This window comes from Peromyscus maniculatus, chromosome 9 (genome assembly GCF_049852395.1).
Source record: "Peromyscus maniculatus bairdii isolate BWxNUB_F1_BW_parent chromosome 9, HU_Pman_BW_mat_3.1, whole genome shotgun sequence".
NCBI classification, from domain to species: domain Eukaryota; kingdom Metazoa; phylum Chordata; class Mammalia; order Rodentia; family Cricetidae; genus Peromyscus; species Peromyscus maniculatus.
The window spans coordinates 75,511,384-75,531,782 of record NC_134860.1 but is presented as its reverse complement, the minus strand read 5'-3'; the positions used below and the strand labels follow the sequence as shown (position 1 = coordinate 75,531,782).

At 39.2% G+C, this 20,399-nt stretch overlaps 1 protein-coding gene and 1 long non-coding RNA gene across 8 annotated transcripts in view; one reads left to right on the top strand and one right to left on the bottom strand.

Moving 5' to 3' along the window:
• The window catches only part of Enox1 (ecto-NOX disulfide-thiol exchanger 1), a 565,632-nt gene that overhangs the window by 251,238 nt on the left and 293,995 nt on the right, over nucleotides 1–20,399 (bottom strand). The window lies entirely within an intron of this gene.
• Nucleotides 517–15,387, top strand: LOC143267437 (uncharacterized). Its single transcript, XR_013042550.1, has 3 exons — nucleotides 517–596; nucleotides 9,199–9,366; nucleotides 15,010–15,387. It is a non-coding gene; the product is annotated as an uncharacterized LOC143267437 (long non-coding RNA).

Sequence of the window (20,399 nt, the reverse complement as noted above, 5' to 3'; positions counted from 1 at the left end):
TTGCCTGGAGGCCCAGGTGCCATCTAGCCTGCAATTTCAGTCCAGAGACCATCTGCAACTCCTACTCCATCAAACTAAACTGTGAACCTCCAAGAAGACAGTTTTTCCATATCCCCTATGAAGGCAGCATAAACAGAAGTCTCAGATAAAGTTTATCCTGCAGGCTCTGTTCAGGAGACCCCTCCTTGGAGGGAACACGTGTGAGCCTCCCGAAAACCAAAAGAAAAGCATTTTTACTGACTGGTAATATTTATTTATGTAGATGCAGATGTTTAGCGCTGGGCCATATGATTGAACAGATTTCACATTTAATAAAGAATTAGTTTACTCATTTAATTAATATCCGAGGCAATACCTAGGTTAGATCAGTGCTCTCCCAGGCAGCACAAGAAGGAAAAAGAAACAGTGTCGGAAGCTGCCTGCTCCCGGGACCTTCCAGGTCCCTTACAAAGACAGGGGAAGGGAGGCATTCCCATGATTCACAGCAGTGTGTGGGAGGTGGTGCCAAAGGCAGTGCCAGGCTGTGAAGGCCTCACAAATCCCTCAGGGAGGAATCGGAGCCTAGAGGAAACAGGTCAAGTATCCAGGGAATGGAGGTGAGCAGGGAAGGTGGGAAGTGATGTCTGGTAGGTGTGAGCTTGAGTGTCGGGAGTTTGGAGGGTGAGCACAGTGTGAGCAATAACTGCATTATAGGTAAAGATCATATGTAAAGATCCAGGTGAACTATACTCAACTAATTGGTGATCCCATAAGTCGAGTATAGTTCGGATACAGAATGTGGAGAGTTGGTGCAGATAACAGGAAACGTCAGCTGCAGTAAGCGTAGCAGAGGGTCCTGGGTGCTTACTTTGTTGTTAGAAATGAAACAAAGGGGCTCTGGAAGACACTAGCACCAGGCATCACGCTCTCACTTTCATTTGGTGTTTGTAGACACCTCCGTTTTATAACTTCTATTTGTGATTCTACTAACTTAGAATGCAACTTAATATCATCACAGTGCTATAGCAATATTGCAAGACTTCTAACTGAAACCCGCCAGCAATGACTCCTCACCGCTCTCCTAAACCCCTTCTTGCTCTCAGAGGTGACCACTCTTGTCTTTTGTTACCTTTTAATTCTTTTCTCTCTTCTTGTTTTCTTTCCTTCCCTCTTTTCTTTCCTCCTCTCATTTTTTTATTATGAAAAGTATTCATTTGCTAAAATGAGCAACTTCTTATATTATAGGACTTTTGCCCCTCCCCCCATTGTTCTCAGTTTGGTTCACCGACAATCTTGTCCAAGTGCAGGAAGACTTGTTAATAAGTAACTCTAACCTGACCCCAACCTCTATCAGATTCAGTCCCATCACAGAGGACACTACTTTCACCTTCCAACTCTTATATTTGTTTTCTTTTATTTAACTAGAATATACACTGATATTTTTAAAATCATACCATTTAGACATTATGCCATAACTTACTAATATGTAAAATGAAGAAAAACTGACCATTCTTATCCCATCACTACCTCCCAACAAGATAGTTTTCTTCCCTCGTTTTCCAATGTGTCAGGCAATTTTGGGATTATATGAATATAATATTTACAGTGTTATATCCATGTAGTCTTGTGCACAATAGAGTCAAATAGTAGAAGGGTTCACTTCTGATACAGCTATTGTCTTGTACTCTTTGGGCTTATTATAATGTTTTTAAGCTATCCAAAGAACTACAAAACCCTTACTGAAACTCCCTCTCATAAGGTCAAGCCAAGCAGTTCATCTGTCAGACCCATTTCCCAGCAAGAGGCCTGATCAGTCTGTCTGGTTTAAAGGTGTTCCCACCTGTTGGCCAGGGCATTCTTTTAAACAGTACTGTGCTTCGTAATTCTCTGTGCTCTTCTGTGTTGGTTCCCCCTGTCCGGGACCCTTCACCATCCCATCCTCTCATTCACATGCTTGTGTTTATGGCAGCACATTTCCTAGCTGCTTCCTAGGAAAGTCCATGGGAGGCACACTTGCTGAGACCATGCACGTGTCTTAACTCGACTCAAGCTTTTTGCCAGTTCGCCTGGTTAAATGAACTGTAAGTAAGGAGGAATTTTTTTCTCCTAGGAGTTTTAAGCTGTACTCCAGTGCCTGCTGGCTTCCGGTGCCACAGTTGAGAAGGCTCACACCATTGGTATTCCTGCCCTTTCATGAGTGACTTTTGTGATTTCTCTGAAGGGTCTGGAAGCTTCTTTTTAATCCTGCTGTTTTGAAGTTTCACACTAAGCACCATTATAATGAGGACCTTTTTTATCCAATGTTCTGGGCACTTTTTTGTCCCTTTACATCTGTAGACACCTGTGGTTCTCTCTTGAAATGTCTTCTTTTATTATCTTTTATCTTGTATCCCACAGAGTTGTTCTTTTTCTTTCTGGAACTCCTTTGGAAAAATATTGAACCTTATGGATTAATTCACTGGTTTTATTTAATTTATTTTATTTTTTTACCTCAACCCCATCCCATCCTCTATCACTGCTTGTTAAGTTGCTTTCTGGGAAATCAACTTGAATTTATTTTCTACATTCAAATATATGTGTGTGTGCATATATTTGTATTTATATATATGTATATATGCACATTATTATATGTATATTTATATGTACATATAATATAAATTATACTTTAATGATAATTTTTATTATATATATTTTTTCTGATTTTTTCATTTTTTATAGAATGTTTAGTTTATGTGATGACTATAGTAGTGCTTTTCATCTTTCTGAAAAATGTTACAGATTTTTGAAAGTCCTTCATTTACTTCACAAAGTCATCCTCTCCCAGCCCCCTTAACACTGTCTCTGCTCTTCTCTCTCTCTCTCTCTCTCTCTCTCTCTCTCTCTCTCTCTCTCCCTCTCTCTCTCTTCTTTCTCTCTGTCTTTATATTTTATTTTATATTGAGAGTTCTATTTAAGTGACCAGTGACTCTTTACATTTAAGATATTTTTATAAATAGTATATACTTAAATATAGAAACGTGTAATTCCTGTGTATTTAGTGAGTAGTTTCCATGGAAAACATTGATGGGACCAGGTGTGCTGACCCCGATGACAACTGGGTTGGAATCTGTTTGAGTAAGATGCCAAATGCCAATCTTTGGGCCACTCAGTTTCTCCAGGTCTTCAAAGTCTTGCCTAGGAAGTGGCCCCTTAATGCATGTACCCCAGGGGGCAAGAGGGCCCCACTCGCCCTCTCTGTGCAGCCTCATCTCCTTCCCCAGGTCTGGTTCCCCGGGTGGGTCCAAAGCATCTCTGACTGGTGCAGCCTATCACTGCTTTTCAAGGTGTAAAGAGGGAGGATGGGATGTGGGCTCCACGTGGTGGGGCAGGGAGTATAGGCTAACTACGCCTTGTAACTACTCCAGGAGCTAATGCCCCTGTCAACATGAAACAATCATCCTGTCTAGCTAGTCTCACCCCTAGAGTCCTTCTTAGCCCTGAGATGTTCCCAAAGGAAGACTCCATGGCCTCTGTCCACATTCCTCAGCTACTCCTCAATTGCTATCATTGTCCTCAAACTGGCTGACATCTCTTCTGAGTGGTATCACTGGTTTTCTCTCACCTGCTCTCTCTGTCTCAACTTTATAGATTTAAGAACAATTTTCTATAATTTTGCTGAGATTTCGTGAATAGGAAAATACAAAGTCGCACACGTTCAGTCTCACAACACCAGAAATTTCAATTTTTACAGCTTTACCTGGCATTGACATATGCTTAGTCTGGCCCAGTTTGTTTACCCAAAGAACTTCCTATGTTCACACAAATCAAATGCTAACTCTCTCAGGACTCTGGGGTGTGTGTGTGTCGGGGGGGGGGGGGCAGCGGTATACACTGCCCAACTGTCCTAATCTATGGTTGTTTCCTTTTTTGAAAGAGTCTATTTTTATTTATGTGTATGTGTGTATCTCTTTGTATGTGACAGCATGTGACTGTGGAGGTAAGAAGAGGGCATCAGATTCCCTAGAGCTGGAGTGACAGGTGGTGATGATGTGGGAGTTGGGAACTGAACTTTGGTGCAGTATGGCTGAGTCATCTCTGGGGCGCTCTGCTGTTTTCTAGGGGATGACAGACAGAGTAAAGTAAACCTCCTTCCATGAGTTCACCTTTGGCTCCAAAAGTTGGAACGAATCATCAATTGAGGAGTTATTGCATCAGTTTCTCAAAACACAGGAAGGAAAGTGAAGAGTTTTCACTCCCATGAGCAGACAACCTGGAAACTCTTGTCAGTCACCTTCTGGGAGAAAGTGCATACAGAGGATTATGGGTAGTTAAAGGAAAGCAGGCCCCCAGACAAAGAGAAGTGAGATGCTGTGTCAGTTTCTTCACAGTTTTGGAGGGAGTTTGCTTAACTACGAAGTCAGGAGGTCAGATGGAGTCCCTCTACATATTCACAGGAGAGTTCTGAGATTTGATCATTTGGAAAAGGTCTTCCATCTCTTGCCCTCCCCTCTACCACTCTGGAAGGTCAGTGCTACATGTTATTCTCTACGGCTCCTGTTTGATCTTGTTTTATCTGGCATGTGAACTTATATGACTACAGGGCCTCCTTTCATTGCTTTCAGGTAACATCTATTAACAGACTATGAAAAGATGGAATGAGCTGATGGTCAGTGTCTGATTCTAACATGTTTTACAAATCTAGCTCGATTATTTTCATTGAGGAAGAAGTCAGAGTACAGCCTGCTAACGTTTTTATTTATTGATGCTTCCTCCTATAGCTGCATATAAATTACAGAGCATCAGAAAAAGCTATGATGATTTCAACGAAACTAGACATTTCCAAGTATAGCTTAATATCTCATTGCTAGTTGTATCTAGGACAGCTGGACACTCAACCGTTGGCTGAATTGCTGCATAGTTGATTTGATTTGGTTATGAAGACAGTCAGATTGCTGGAAACACATCTGGCCATTTTGGCAATCAATGAATGAAATGAATCAACCATGAGGCACTCAGACCGACTGCTCAGTGATCAATGTAACTAAAATAAGAGACAACAGTGGATAAGTTTATTCTCAGGTTGCAGGACCATGTTATGTCATCAAGATGCAACTCAAAGGGATTCTCATAATCATTTTAATGCTATCATGTAAATCAGACTATTAAAAGTGAAAATACATTCCCCTTCCTATTAGGCGATTGACATTTCCTTGTATCTCAAAGGGAGAGACTGCTAAGTGTTGGTAGGAAGAAAAGGATGTATGGCAGATGAAGATGCTTCTGGGTTCCTGACAGGAACCGGAACTCAGCTGTTGGCAAGTCTCCATGCAATTGCTGGAAGTCTTCTCTCATTTAAGAAAAAAAAAGACAAAAACAAAAACCAGTGACCCTCGAGGAGTTTATAGACTTATAGCTGATTATATACACACACTTGGGGTTTTTTTTTCTTCATGCTTTCTTCATTACAGAATCTTTCTTAATCAATCTACATACCAGAGATAAGGAGTGAATGAATATTTTTATGCTTGTGATGTGTCATTTTAATTTCAAAAAGTCTGAGAATCTTTTGTTTTTCTTTTTTATCCCCTGCTTTTTTCCCCAGTGTCTCGTTTCTCTCCAGACTGCTAAGGTTTCAATGTTTTAGCCGTTTTTATCTTTCCATTTAAAAAGTCTATCCAAAGCAGCACCCTTTTCCTCACTAGAAGAAAATGTATCAAAACCCAGTTCTGTACCATCCAAGCACATGAATGAGTTGGCGGCAGGACAAACAACAGTTCTGGTTTGCCTGGGACGGACTGATGCCCCACTATGTTAGACTCTGCTATTAGAGTACTCTCTTATAGTCCCCAAACTGGGTCACCTTGAGTGGCAGCTTGAGAGGAGGTCTGCATGCGACATGGATACCACCATTAGAGAGCTGCAATTTCAATCCCTGCATTAGAAGTACTCTTCTGTCATTGCTAAACAGCTGTAGAAAGCAATAAAGCACCAGATGGATGAATGGATTTAATGACATTTATGTTTCCTTGATACCAGTAGATCTCAATTCTGGCTACTTACAGGAATCATCTGCTTAGCTTTTTAAACACGAAATGCCTTCCTGATGCAACAGGCCTGAAGAACAGTGGCAAGCATGTTCTAATTACCCAGCAGTATTTCAGTGTTTCTTGGAAACAATAGTTTACATTTACCAAGATTCAAGCTACAGGTACACAAACAGCCCCTTCTAACAACAACAACAAAATCCACTCTATGTACTCTGCCTTTTAAAATGCAGCAAGCATGCCAACATCTACTTCATATGTACAAATGAAACATATAAACTGCTTATACTTATTCACATGTATGTATGTGTTGTAACATGGTCCAAGAATGGGTTGCATGAGAGGAATTCTGAATGTTGGTGAGAAAAGTCCAAGAAAACAAGACAAGAGTTTCTCAGTTTCTTCAAAAACAGAGAATTGTCCTTGGAATGTGCTTTCATGCCTCTTCCAGGTGTAGCAGATAGGAGTGAGTTTTCTTTAGATTATTCATTACAATTGGCTATTGTTATTTGTTTAGGCCTCTATGGAAAAATATGCCTTTGCCACATGTGGTTTGTCTTTGTGATTATACACTTTACTCATGTGATTCTTCTTAACTTTCAGAGTATAAACTGTCTAGTGTTCTCAATAAAGTTGGCTATTGCATGAGTCTGCCCCACTTTTAAGGATCTATTCTTCCAGGGTCCACTGCCTTTAGAGCGGTCAACATGTATGTATTCATATAGGGTTTGTGTTACATATGTTTCTCCCCTGTCATATGTGCATTCTGATCATCAATCATCACCAGCTATTAATATCACTATTTTTAAAAACAAGATGGCTGGAGCAACTGCTTACAAGACGAGTTTACAGAGGAAGTAGCCAACGGCCTGAGATGGTTAGAAAACCTGTCATGGGCATGCAAGATTTAAAGAGGGCCTGGATGGCTGGGTAGAATTACATCAGATGGCAGGAGAAAGCATTCCAAACTGGGAGAAAAGAAAGAAAAAAAAGGCTGAGTAAGAAGCTATAAGATTATCAAACCTAAATTCATTTATAGATAATTAAGTTTACATGTGAAGCAATACAATTTATAGGTTGCATGGAACTATGTACCAGGCCAATGATTACTATGAAGAGAATACAGCATAATAACTGTTTTGTAGATAACCGCTTAAAAGATTTAAAAGGAGAATTAGTTTGGCCAGTGATTCATAGTTGGCATACCATAAACATGATGAACAATTTGCTCTATAATATAGAGAGAAGCCACCAAGCAGTAATAGCAAAGGCCCTTCTCTCTCCTGATGAATCTATTGAAGACACTTGATGGCCTAGATACCAAGGCAGATGCTAGGGGAAATCACTGCCAAGTCTCTGAGGTTAATGCTTCATTTGATTCACCCATGATTTGATAATGAAGGAATATATTTAGAACAGAAATCACACGAGAGGTATGCAAGTATTATCTTCAATATCATTTTATATGATTAATCATTGATTTTTTTTTCAAATTCCCCTTTATAATGCATTTTTCTGGGTTTTGGAATTAAAGCAGCACTATTGCATTTGTCTTTGCCTACTAAAGAAGTAAATTTTCACATTTTTCTAATACAGGTTTTAATGCAAGATATTAAGTAATGTCAATGAATGATCTGGGCATGCATCGACTCAGGAAGTCAGCTGGCACAATTAACATTTAGAAGTGGGTACCACTGGTTATTTCACACATTATTAACTTATATTACAATTCAAATAAGCTTACAGCTGGCAAAAGTCTCTTCTGTAAAGTGATCTCAAACATAATAGGCTTAATCAGAGATAAATTAAATTAGGCAGCCATGCATACTACAGCATATTAATTCTGAGTAGTTATTAAATACATTTCTCTTATCGGTGGTGTGAACACAACATTATATGCAAACAAATTCTTTAAGAGACAAACAAATAAAGTTTGTATTTGGGATGCTGTGTGCTTAACATTTCCCCATGCCCACTTGAAACAATAAATAATCTTTTCTGCTAACAATGGCACTAGGTTAAGTCTCCAGAAATGAGACAATTTGATTCCCAGACAATTAAGCAAAAGAACAGGGACAAAATTGCTCCATGTTTTGGGCTCTTCCAAGGGGAACTTTTCCACCATGCAGGGTAAGGTGTTTTGTTTTAAACACATCAGTGAGTAATGGCTAGAGCATCTTGCCCAATATGCAAGGTAGTGAATATTCATTATGCTAACCATCACTACATCTCATTCTGTTTGGGGTGACCCCTGGCACCTCAGAATACCCAAAGAAGAAAAGTGCTTAAGCAAAGGGTATTTTATCAATGGGATCACACCAGGGGCTCTTTCTTTTTTTGAATGGTAGTAATCCAACTCAGCAAGCCAGCACGCAGATCCCACATACTAGCAAGTGGTGGCTTTTGTGAAAGAAAATTAAAAGAGTCATCTGAACTTAATAATCTACCCTCTGCACTTATAGTACCATCTTCCATACACTTCTGTTATATTATCTTGTAATGTTGTGCTGTTACTAGTCACCAGATCCTTTAATTGCTGTATCTTGAAGCAATTCAGATGGCTAGGAATGACCCTACCCCTGCACCCCTGAGAAATATGTTTGACATTCTTTGTGCTTTGCACATTTAAAACTCAATATAAGGTGACAAGAACATTAAGCTGCCTAGTGAGCGAAATGTGAAACTAATCACTATTTGTTCTTAGCTATGGGTACAATAACTGGCAAATTAAAATGCCTGGGAGTAGCTCACCCACCTGCATCAGAAACCATCTCCTTGGAATGACTAATGAAGATAAATGCATACAGTGTGCATTAGCGACGATGCCTTCTAACACCAACAGATTGAATGGCAACAGCATAGTACCTATTTCACTCACTATAAATTATATACCAACAGACTTTCTGTTATTTTTAGGGTCAGAAAGCTACTCCTCATATCGTGTGTGTGTGTGTGTGTGTGTGTGTGTGTGTGTGTGTGTGTGTGTGTTTGTGTGTATCTTGGTTGAATCACTATTATACTATTATTTCTGGAAGGCTAGTGCCCTTTAAAAGTATTTTATAGCTTTTATTGGCATGTGTTCATTGAAACTTTTGTACACATATAAAGTACACTCTGATTACTATAAACCTCAACTCTCCATTCATACTGTCCTATCTCAACTAATACTCCACCTTCTTCTCTACTTGCCTTTCAGACTTTCACTTGTTTTGGTTTTGCTTAGAACTACAGAGCATAACCAGAATCAATAGTGTGACTGTTTTGGAACTGTCCATTAGAGCCCAGTGGACACTGGGCACCCCACTGGGTCTACAACTAAAGACAATGACTGTACTTCCCCCAGAGTCCACCAGCAGCCAATCAGGTAAGGCCCTGTGGGCTTCTCCTAACCCATGATTGATTGTTGATGTAACATTCTTCCTTTTAAGGTGGCAACTGGGATACTTTTGCTGATTAACAGACTGAATTCATTGACTGTGCTAGTCAGAGTCAAATACATTTAAAGACAACAAAGAGGAAACAACTTGGTTTTTAATAAATTTGCTATCTTTTATTCATGTATGCACATATTCATCCATGCTGCATACACGCCAGGCACTGTGCTTACTTACTATCTGGCACGAGGACATGAACATCAGAGGAATTTTTACTTCAGGAATGATGCATGCAGTAAGTATGTGTGCAGGCGGGTAGGATGGACTATGTGCTGCTGGGAAAATGATTTCAGGATGAATCTTCCCTTCCTAAGAGCCCTTTGAGAGAAGATGTGCTGTTATGGAGAATTCTAAGACAATTTTTGAAAAAAATTAGATTTTATACATATCAGTGTTTTGCCCGGAGGTGTTTGTGTGCATCATGTGCATGCCTGGTCTCTACAGAGGCCAAAAGAGAGCATTGGATCCCTGGGAACTGGAGTTACAGACGATGGTTGTGGGGAACTGAACCTAGGTCCTCTGCAAGAGCAAAGGCTCTTATCCCAAGTCATTTTTGCAGCTGTCTGGGGTGATTTTTAAGAGATTCTGAGGGTGACTAAGCTTGAGAATAATCTTCAAGTTGAAAGAATAGTATGTGTAACATCAAGAGGAAAGTCACAGTCAACCTGAATCAAAGGAATTGCCATCTGAATATATGAGGGAAACAGACATGGAACAAGAGGTCAACAAGTATGAAAATAAAAGCCAGGCAAGGGTAAGACACTGCATGTGCCAGAAACGATGTCAAGGAATTTGGATTTCATCCTGGAGTATCACAGTTTACCAAATACATCCAGGGGAGTCCTAGGAGGAAAGGAAGGAGCCACAGGAGTGAGGAGACCCTGGACCTGAGATCCTACTTCAGCCATGGCATATTTGATAACATTTATTCATGTACCAGGTCTTTAACTCATTATTCTTACTATTTTTAATAACATTTACTTCATAATAATTTTAGATTAACAGAAATGTTGCAAATTCATCACCTTCCTAGATACTCTTCCTCCATTTACACCATGTTAATATTGAAATTACCATGCAGTTGCCACAATTAAGAAAGTGACATCAGTGTACTGCTAACTGGCCTCACCTTCACTTTAACCCAATTATGTTTCCGGTAATTTCCTTTTTGTGATCCACGATCTAATCCAGGATAGCCCACTGTGCCAAGCCGTCCAGTCTCAGTGTCTTATGGATGGGGACAGTTCTGTAGTTCCTCAGTCTTCTTCTGTTTCCCTTGATGCTAACTATCTTAAGAAGGAGTGGCCACGTGTTTTGTAAACTGTCCCCCTTGGGGTTGTTGATGACTGACCACAGTTACTGGAAAGACTATCACAGAGGCTAGGTTCACATAGCAGCATGGTGCAGGGGGCAGGGGGTGGCTAAGTGATACCACCGTGACTCCTCACTGGTGACCTTGGCCACTTAGTTGATGGGTACAATCTTTAGCAGGTCTCTGCACAATAGCATTCTTATACTTCCTGTGGAAGTCAGTGACCACTGGCATCTACACTTATGAGAGGTTCAGGACAGGTAGAGCTGCCTATTCTAAGTGGAGTTCTTTTATAAGGAAGAGCTTCCTTCTGTAGTTTATCTGTATCGAGACGAACTCACACATATTCTTTTCATCTTCTGCACGGTACTCACATACTACGTTATTTTGGGCTCGTTCAGGTCGGCCCCTGTCCCCTTGGCATTGTGCATCCTTTTGTTTTTGCCACTTTAACTCAGGTGCTCCAACATTACCTTCTGTGTTTACCACCACAGTCATTAAAACAGCCACTTCCCAGAGAACTCTAGTTCCCACCAATGGCTGATGATATTGGAGACCAAGATCTTGGGTACCAAGTATGCTTGATATTCCCATGGCCACACTATTCCCAGGCCTTCTCTGTAAACTCAGCCAAGAAATACATTCAAACCACTGAACTCACCATTTACTATATATACATATATATATGCATGTGTATATATATATATATATGTATGTATATGCATATATATATGTATATATATAAACCCCAAGATTAAATAATAGACATGTAAGACTTTTTTTTTAAATACAAACATCAAAATACCTTCAGAGATATTGAAGAAGATCCATATGAGTGGAAAGATCGTTTTAAGTTTATGGATTGGAAAATTCAATATTCAGACATCAATTCTTCCCAATCTGAGGCTGAATATCAACATATCCCCAATTATGATCCTGCTTGGTTGATTGATTTTGTTTTTATTTTTTAGTAACCAGCAATCTAAGTCTTAAATGTATATAAAAGGTCACAAGAAGCAGGACATATAAACTTCTTGAAAAGAAGGAACAGATAGCTTATACCACCTGACCAGAAGACTAACTGTAAATCTACATTAATCAGTACAACATATGTAATGGTCTGAATGAGTGTCCTCCATGAGCTCAGATATTTGAACATTTGTTCTCAAAGTTGATGGCCCTGTTTGGGGGGGTTTTTTTGGGGGGGTCCTTGCTGGAGGAGATATGTCACTGGAGGTGGGCTTTGAGACTTTAAATTCTTATCCTATTTCCAGTTTGCTCTTTCAGCATCATTTGTGGTTTGAAGATGTGAGGCTTCCTGCTTCTGTCACTTGCTGCCATGTCCTCCCACTTTGATGGATAAAAAACCCAAGTCAAACAAACAATCCCCCCAAAATCATCCATCCCCCCAAAAGAAAATAAATGGCCAATCTGATTTCATCTATACAACAAATCTAACAACTATTTTTACAAAATAGGTTAACTCTTCTGCTTCTGAGAAATTCTATTTTTGTGGAGCTATGGCCACAGGCATCCTGTTCTTACTAAAAATAATAACTACAATATTTTCTTATTACTTAGTTATACAGGAACTTCTCTTTGCACATATTAATGAGCATGACTATGTAGTAGGTATAATTTGTTGCTTAGAGTTTATAAATGAGAAAATTTAACCATGGACCTTTTAAGAAGCATGACTAGTAATGAGTTAATTTAGGGTCCCCTGCTCTCTCCCGTCTTCCCCTCCTTCCCCCTTCTTTCCTCCCTCCCCCTTCCTGCCCTTCCCTCTCTTTCCTTCTCCCTACATTTCCCCCATCCCTCCTTCTAATTGCAAAATATCAAGCCTTTGAGATTTATTATTTTTATTTTCTGATATGGTATTGTAAAAAACTATTAATCACACAAAAAATGGAAAGAAATTTTACAGTGATATTTATATATTACCAAGGTATATCTATCACTGCAGCCCCCTTCCCATACATGAATTCAGCTTATTTGTGAACATATTTCAAACAAAGCTGTAGACTATTCTGGACTTGTAAGCCAAATAAACTCTTCATTTTATAAACTGTCTTGTCGTGGTGTTTGAACACAGCAACAGAAAAGTAACTCATACACTGTGGTACTGGAAAAAGAGATAAACAATCAAGAGAATGGAACAGAGTCCCCAGATAGAGAAATACATAGAGTAGTATAGTAGTATTTGATTTTTGGGAATAGCACCCAGGAATTTCTATAAGGAAAGTCAAGTGGTTTATTTATTTTTTAAACAAATACTGCTGAGAAATTAACCATCCACATAGGGACCAATTAATTCCACACTGACCTCATATAATAAACAAAAAATTAGCTCACTATAAAGCATAAATCTAAACATAAAGAATAAAACTGTAAGGTTAAATTAATAAAAATTACTTTGATTTGAGTTGAAGAGTTTTTAAAAATGAGAACAGAAATAAAAGCAATGAAGGAAAAAATCTTGAGGAATATATCCCAAAAATGAAAACATGTGCTTACCAAAAGGCATTGTTGAGAGAATCAGTAGCAAAGCCAGTCTGAATGACCACACTATCAAAACACATATTTGTTGAATACTAATATCACACACACACACACACACACACACACACACACACACACACACACGTATATATTTTTATATAAAGAATGCTTTTCTTAAAAAAAATAAGAATACAAATAATCCAGTATAAATATGAGAAGCTACTTTAATGGGCACTTTATAGAGGAAGATATATGAATGTACAGTAACCACATGAAAATGATTTCAATATACTGGTCAAGGAAAATGCACTTCAGAATACAATATAGCACTGCTATGAAACTTCCAGAATGGCTAAAATGAAAAAAAGACCGACAGAGCCGTGCTACTAAGGATGTGGGTAACTAAAATATAACGTGTTGATGGGAATGCAAGCAATCTCCTGAAACCAAGTCTGCACCTGTGTACAGTAGTATTTTTAGATGTTGCCCGATGAAGGTCCATGCTCATCAAAGGCCTTGTACAGGAATGCTCTTGGAAGCTCATTCACATTTGCTCAAGAGTCCAGGTGTCAATCAGTAAGAGATGGATCGGCAAGGCAAAGAAGGCAACAGCAATAAATAGGAAACAGTGACCAGCAAACCAAGACACAGGGCAAGCTGAGAAACAGACACACTGTAAGAATGGGGCCAGACACAAGAGTCTATTATATGTGATTTCTACCCATACAATGTTCTAGAAAAAGTACTGTTTGCTCTTGGGGGTTGAGTAGGGCACGTTTTAGGGTGACATATAGATTTTGGTGACATAGGCATATAAGTTTGTCAGGACTCAGGGAAATATTTACTTGAGAACTGTGCATTTTTATTATATGTGAAATTTGAATTCTAGCCATGACGCACACGTGAGATATGTACAGACGTGTAGTAAAGTCTACAGCTTAGTTTAAAATATTCCCAGAAGTAAGTTGAATTCATGTATGTATGTCTGGAAGGCTACAATGATCTATCTTGGTAACATATAACTGTCAATGTACGTCTCTTCCCACTTTTTGTATGATTAATATTTTTCCACAATACCGTATCAGAAAATAAAAATAATGTATCTCGAAAGCTTGATCTTTTGCAATAAAAAAGACAATGGGGAAAATTATATATATATATATATATATATATATATATATATATATATATATATATAGAGAGAGAGAGAGAGAGAGAGAGAGAGAGAGAGAGAGAGAGAAGGAAAGGAGAGGACACTGGGGGGGAGGGAGGGGAGAAGATGGGAGGAAGGGGGAGAAAAGGAAAGTGAGGGACCCCAAATTAACTCATTACTAGTCATGCTTCTTAAAAGGTCAATGGTTAAATTTTCTCATTTATAAACTCTAAGTAACAAATAATACCTACCATGCAATTATATTCATTAATATGTGCAAAGAGAACTTTCTGGTATGACTAAGTAATAAGAAAATACAGTTACTATTTTTAGTAAGAACAGGGTGCCTGTGTCTATAAACCAACAAAAATAAAATTTCCCAGAAATAGAAGAGTTAACCTATTTTATGAAAATATTGTTAGATTTGTTGTATAGATGAAATCAGATTGGCCATTTCTTTTCTTTCTTCCTTTATTTTTTTTCTTCTCCTGTGAATGTCATCTCTCAGGATCCCTATGTGAATGAACTAGTAGAAAGGAGGATTGCAGTTTTAAAAACTCATAAAGCATATTTTTAGAAACAGTATTTCCTTCATTTTTGTTCCAGGAAAATATGCTCACACACGGCAAGGAGTATGCAGGGCCAAGAAAAGAGAGCCTGCCAAAAGCCACAGCAATAAACAGAACTGGGCTTTGCAGACGGAACACGGAAGGGGACCCTTTCCATCTGGTATCCAGCCCATGGAAGTTAGAGGATTTTGGCTAAGTCACCTGCTGTGGCCACCTTTAATTAATTGTCTTATTTATTTGTCCAGCAACCACTTAAATGGTTGCTGTGAGTTGCTCTGAGCCAACTTCTACACATGCCTTCCAGGACCTCAGCAAAATGAAGCTGTGTGAGGTGATTTTAGAAAAAAAAAAAAGTACATGTGTAGTAAAAATAAAAGGTTAATGGCACTGGGTCTCGTCACCTCCTTTTCATATAGAAATGCAGCATTGACACCTTCAACCCACAGAAGGGACAGCATGCTCTCACTGAGGACGAGGGTCCCCAGAACTTCTATGTGTGCTGGGTTGCTTTGCTAAGACAAGCATGAGTGAAAACAGTTGAGCTGTATTTGCTACAGAATTTATACACATAACTGCTCTCCCTGCAAGTAGAGTTTCTCAAAATACATCCATGACTTACAAATTAATGTTTCTGATGAGCAAGTTGAGCCGGAGTTTTGAGAGCCCTGTTCCTCTTATGACTGGGGTCATGTAAGCTGTCAAATATATATACTCCTGAGGAATCTAAAAAATTTTAACTAGTGGATTTTTACTCCAAAAAATTTAAAGATATAAAATTCTGTTAAGTGAAACAAAATTTCATTTGCTTAGTTCAGCCTTCTAAGCAGACGCATGATCTCACAGCCTGCTAAACCTTAGAGATGGATTTTGCTTTTCTTTCTTGAGACAGGGTCTCACTATGTTACCCAGGCTGCCCAGAGCTCATAGACATCACCCACGTCTGCCTCTGGACTGACCACCCCCAGCTCTAGGGTGGAATTTCTAACAGTGATTTCACTGTTCAGTAAATTGTCTGTGTGTGTGGAAAATTCCAAATAAATGGAAACAGTCTTGTGAAAATTATCTGGAAAATTTTCACTTGCGGTATTTATTCAAGTGTCATCCACATTTTGGGAAAGAATCTGTAAAAATGTCTTTTCCATAAACAAACAAACAAACATAGTTTCTTGTGTTTATTTAGAAAGAAACTCCCGATCTTAACTTCAGCCACTGGTACCAACTCAGTGCTGTCAGGAGATGAAATTAAATTATAGAAACACTGGCTGTGTGCCAAATCCTGGGACTGTGGGGAAGAGAAAGCTGGTCGGCCATTGTCCTTTATCTTCCCCTCTCTCATCTCTCAGGCTAGTGGAACACAAATATCTGAACCTATAACTCCTTTCTCTCATGGAGATACAATCAGAAGTCAGGTAACTTGTACATCAATGTTTTATTCTCCCAGACTGAACTGTTACTGTTAAGAGGAAATCAAATGTTATATGTAAATGAAAACAATCACTTATTTTCTGGGCCACACCAACAATACACCTAATGTCTTAAAGCACCTCTTCACTGTAAACAGTACTCATTTTTAAAAGAAGTGCATTAGGAGACCTATATCCAAATGAAGTTTACAAGTGACTTAAATTCACTGTTGGATAAATCAACATAATCTCCTTATGCTGGCCTAAGTCCAGCCTTCCATATTTCCTCTCAGAGTGGATCATCTTAGAGTCAAAATACTGGAGGGGAATTAAAGATTCATGATGAGGATGAGATGTTTAGTACTATAGTGAAGATTTCCATCAGCAGTAAGCCTATATTACAGAAGTTACCCAAGAGTACCACTGCCCTTGACAATGAGCATCACTTGATTCCAAAAATATGACTGTACTCACCACATTGGGAGGCTTTCCAGGAGGGATTTCTCTCTTAGCAAGCAACCTTGAAGCTCGACATCCCTAAGTATTTATCTCTGTGTTGCATGTACTAAGAGCACTCTTGAAATTAATGATTTTCCTAGGTGCCTAACACCAGCATTGTTTTCTGCTTAGATCTGTTAATCTAATTTTGTCTGTTCAACACTTTTGGTAATGATGTATTATCTTTAAATCTTGCACAGCGTTTCCACACAAAACACTCCAAATTCAGGTTCCAGCTTATTCAAAATGAAGACGATGATTTTCCCATCTGAATAAAGACCCATGCTTTTCATTTTCTACTCTTCTATGTGCCATTTCAGATTGTAGTGGATATTGTCTCAAGTTTTGACTGAAAAACGCATAATTCAACATCATGACCAACCTTTCTCCCCCTAAGCTACTTGGTAGTAATTGCTACTTACAAAAATTTACCTGGGCTCTGAAATAAAAACAAAAGGCATAAAAGCAGTAGGACCACAACAGGGCTTTACAAGACCTGTTTCCTCAGTTCCAAAAGGTGATCCCCAGCATGGATGGAGGAGGAGCTCCCAAGGCTGAACTGCTAACAGTGGAGCTACTGATGGGGGAGAGAGAATCCGCTTCTTTCCCAGGAGCCACTAGTAGGCTGCCCATACTCATATGATATGGGCAGCACTAATTAGACTGTGAGTTATTTTATAAAGAAAAATAGGAGGAGGAGATGATGAGTTGTGAGGGCGGCATGTTGGGGGCGATGGGAGAGGTTGGAAGAGGAAAATGTGGGGTAGATATGACCATATTTCATTGCATACACGTATGAAATTATATAAATGTCAGTCACTCTACTCCAGCCCCCTGAGAGAGAATGGACAGGAAAACATGGAAGGCTGTAGGTCCGGTGGTGATGAAGATGTAATGGTAATGCAGATGGATGGACAGTTTGGTTTTCTAAAGTAATCAGAAATAGAATTTACAATCTGTTGAGAACACATCACATTTACTAAGGAGCATCTTAAATACGAACCCAATGATGCTGGTGCTGATAGACGTGATAAACTTATTGGTAAGAGAACAGCACAAATTATGTTACCCTATGAATACCATACTACCCTAGGAAAGTCCTACTTAAAGTCAGGAGCCACCGTTGGAAAGCATTTCCCCATTGATGGCATACATCCACACAAGGCCTTAGGCAGTGTGATGACTGGCAGGCAGCAGAGCAACGATAGGGAGTGCATGTCCGAATCTCTGACAGGAACTCTATTTCCTGAGGACTTATATTCAGCTACAGAAGTCTAGTGAAAACTAAACTTGGCACAAATCTTAGCTTAGCAGAATTCCATCAAGTACAACAAAAATAAAGATTAAGGGGGGGGGGCAGTGTGGAAATAAGAGCCCTATAAACTTGACTTTCAGTAATGACCAGAGCATTGCCCAGGGTGACCAAAGGCAGTGCTCAGTACTTATTAAGTGTTTTTAAGATAGAAAGTTACATTTGGAAAGTGGTAAGATCATTTACACTGTCATGATCTGAAGTATACAAAAAGGAAAAAATCATTTACAACTCAGTAACTGAACCAGAAAGACTACATCTATTCTAGATATAATTGCTTCTATTCTTTCTTGAAATTTGTGTGTGTGTATTTGCACATGTGGGTTGTGCATAAGCATTTGAATGCATGTTTGTGCGAATTTGTGTACATGCATGTGTATGTGAATGTTCGCGTGCGCATGTGTATATGTGTGTGTGTGTGTGTGCGTGCATGTGTGTGTAAGCCAAGAGTTGGGGTCAGGTGTCTTCAGTCTTCCTCAGTTCCCTTGGGCCCTATCATTTGAGATAGGGCCTCTCATTGAACTTGAGTTCACCAACTTGGCTAGGCTACCTGACTGGGGTGTTCCAAGGACCCGTCTATCTCTGCCTCCCTAGCTCTTGGATTAAAGGCATGCACTTCCTTGCCTGAATTTTTACCTACATTTGGGAATGAAGATCCTCCTGCCTGTTCCCAAGAACTTTACCAGGGGAAACATCTTCTCAGCTCAGGTTTTTAAGTTGCTGGATTTTTGTTTTGTTTTGTTTTAGTGGTAGTGATTGGCTCAAAACATGCTTTTGTGCAAAAATATAATCAATTCCCAGAAAAGTTGTACTTTCGTAGAGTGGCAAAACCAAACAGGATTTGGAAATAGCCTATGTTCTTAAGTTTTATGTGCTGTAAACTTTTAATGTTGGAGGACACTTCTTCAGAGCCCAAGTAAACTAGGAACCCTACACTTTAATTTTGATCTCTTGGAAGTTGATGCCCTCAGTAAACTCCGATCATTTACTTATTAGACTTGTTGTGAATCACAGAGGTTCAAGTGTTGAAGTTCATTGTTCTAACAGATAAAAGACATGTAAAAAGAATTCAGAAATACCACTAGAATAAATGATCATGTACATCTACAAATACTAATTAATTTGTTTATTTGATCACTCAAATAAGATTTATCAGATGCTAGGAAAAATTCTTCATAAAAAATCCCCCAAATCCACCAATATTTATCACCTAAAAAAAAAAAGGTTTAAAGATGTAGATTTTTTATTTTTCAGTTTTAGACAGGGTCTCACTCTGTCCCCCAACTGGTTTGGTGACATTCTGTATGTAGACCTAGCTGCCCTCAAACTCTTAGATAACAGCCGACTTCGAACTCCTAAGAGCTTGGATTGACAGTGTAGGCTACCACATCCAATTTCATTTTATTTTTAATTATATGTGTGCCTGTATGTCTGTGTGGTGTAACTGCACCCGAGTGCAGTTGCCCCTGGAGGCCAGAAGAGGGCGATGAATGCCCTAGAGTAGAGTTACAGACAAGTGTGCTGGGAACGGAACCAGGGTCTTCTGTAAGATCAGCATGTGCTCTTCACAGCTAAGCCACCACTCCAGTCCTCACCTGAGAATTTTCAATAGCTCTCATTTTCTGAAGGAACCAGACACTAAAACATTTACGATGAGATTGGTCTGAAATATTTAACAAGGTACTGAAGCTTTTATGAATCATGTACATTTTTTTTCCTAATGTTATTACGAAATCCAAGGACAAAAAGAAAAAATTTTCTTGGTCTAATGGAAAAGGCCTCTGCATGAGCTGACCTCTGAGATAATGGAGTGTGAACAAATGTGCAAATGTACTTCCAAAAGCATCCCTTGTGGACGCCACCTGAATGTCAGACGTGCGAGACTGGAAGGTGTCCTCCCTTATACTCTTCATAGTTTGCCTATATCCCTGTTCTGCTGCTGCTGGCGATGCTCACCCTTCTGAAACAACTAGACTGGACTGAGATGGGGCTGGGAAACCATCTTCAGAACAACTCATTAAAAAAATAAAAAATAAAAAAGAAGATTGATACATCTTGTACACACAGCCATATAAAACAGAAACTGTGGTTAGGAAAGAAAGACAAGCCTGGGCATGATGGCGCACACCTTTAGTCCCAGCATGTGGGAGGCAGAGGCTCTTTGTAAGTTCGCGGCTAGCATGGTCTACAAAGTGAGGTCCAGGACAGAGAAAC